The sequence below is a fragment of the Grammomys surdaster genome, unplaced genomic scaffold (assembly GCF_004785775.1).
Source record: "Grammomys surdaster isolate TR1022 unplaced genomic scaffold, NIH_TR_1.0 310006, whole genome shotgun sequence".
Lineage (NCBI taxonomy): Eukaryota > Metazoa > Chordata > Mammalia > Rodentia > Muridae > Grammomys > Grammomys surdaster.
In genome coordinates this window covers 2,634-4,672 of record NW_021626068.1, presented here as the reverse complement: position 1 = coordinate 4,672, position 2,039 = coordinate 2,634, and the positions used below count along the sequence as shown (strand labels likewise).

General features: G+C 40.5%; 1 pseudogene; it reads right to left on the bottom strand.

Moving 5' to 3' along the window:
* Window positions 1–4: 4 nt before the first annotated feature.
* LOC114616223 lies at window positions 5–430 on the bottom strand (annotated as a pseudogene).
* Between the last annotated feature and the right edge of the window lie 1,609 nt (window positions 431–2,039).

The window sequence follows — 2,039 nt, the reverse complement described above, 5'->3', positions numbered from 1 at the left end:
CACCTCAAGGTAACAGATCCAGTACAATGATCTTGGCCTGTGGCTGCCCCGTGTTTATAAGTTGTACAACGGCCTCAATCACACCTGTTACTTCTTCTGCTGTATCTTAATGGTTGTTTGTTCCTACCCAGACAACAATGACCTTAGCCTTAAAATTCTCCAGCTCTCTATTCTTTAGTCTCCATAAAACACATCGAGTTGTGTCTCCTCCAATTCCAAAATTAAGGGCGTGAAGTGGAGAAAGCAGCTCCCGCTATATCTCGTACTGCTGCATTAACTGCACCATGGAGTCTCCCACAAACAGCACATCCAGCTCTTTGTCTTTACAATCCAGAACAAACCTATTATGCTGAGACATCCACCTGTTGTCACCTTGAATATCTTCTGCTGTATGTGGAATAGCTGCTAGGTTCAAGTCGCCTTGGCTCATTCTATACAGAGGCAGAGGGTCCATGTAGACCCTCAGCAGCTGTGGCATCAGCGGGTGCGCTTCAATTGCTTACTTGATCCTGACAGCTGCATTCCAGCATGCATCCCCCCTCCTCGGGCCCAGCACCAACCAGCAGTGCCTCCTATATGTCATTTTTGAAGCTTGACAGTTTCATTCAATTTCTCCACCTGTTTTATTGTGTTCTTCTGTATTTCTTTAAGGGATTTATGCTTTTCCTCTTTAAGGGCTTCTATGTGTTTACTTATGTTATCTTTTCTAACTTTAAGGAAGTTATGTCCTTCTTAAAGTCCTCTATCATCACCATGAAATAATTATTTAGATCTGAATCTTGCTTTATAGGTGTGTTGGGGTATTTAGGACTTGTTGTGTTGGGAGAACTGGTTTCTGATGTTTCTAAGTCAAATGAGTGGGTTCTTTTTTCTTATGTTTTTGTGCTTGCCTCTCACCATCTGGTTATCTCTGCTGTCATCTGGAGTTATCTCCTTGTTTCTGAATGGAGCTTTTCCTCCCTGTGATCCTGTGATCCTCTGATCCTGTGAACCTGTATGTGTCAGAGTACCCTGGGGAGTTGAGCTGCAATTGGGGTATTGGCTTTGTGGGTGTGGGTTCAGATCTGAGGCTCTGCTCCTAGCACAGGTGGAAAATGGAAGATGCTTACATGCTCATTTTAATAGGACCATCCAGTATATTGAAGGTGGCTTTATTCCAAAGATATACGCTTAGTGCAATAAACACAGTTATACAGATATAATAAAACATAAATGTGTACTTAATGCCACAAATTACAGGATTAACTGAATAGAGGAGGAAAAAATCCTTTGAAAATATAAATTATTCTTTCTAAATAAAACTGCCAGAGAGAGTGAAAGTGGAAGGAAAATATTTCAAAATAATAAAAGCTATCTGTTTTAAACCTACATCCAATATCATCCTACATATAGAAACAGAGAACAGATGCTGGCAAAGATGTGGAGAAAGAGGAACACTCCTCCATTAATGGTGAGATACAAGATGTTACAACCACTCTGGAAATCAGTCTGGTGTTTCCTCAGAAAATTGGACATAGTATTAACTGTGGATCCCGCTATACCACTCTTGGACAAATACACAAAAGATGCTCCAACATATAACAAGGACACATGCTCCACTTATTTATAATAGCCATTACATGGCAAGAACACAGATGTCCTTCAACGGAGGGATGTATAAAAAAATGTGGTACATTTACACAATGGAGTACTACTCAGCTATTAAAAACAATGACTTCATGAAATTCTTAGGCAAATGGATGGAACTAGAAAAATATCATACTGAGTGAGCTAACCAAATCCCCACAGAACACACATGGCATCCACTCACTCATTAAGTGGATATTAGCCCAAAAGCTCATAATGCCCATGATACAATTCACAGACCACATGAATCTCAAGAAGAAGGAAGACCAATGTTGATTCTTCGATCCTTTTTAGAAGCAGGAACAAAATACTCTAGGAGGAAATATGGAGACAAAGTATGGAGCAAAGACTGAAGGAAAGGCCATCCAGAGACTGCCCCACCTGGGAATCTATCTCATATATAGTCACCAAAC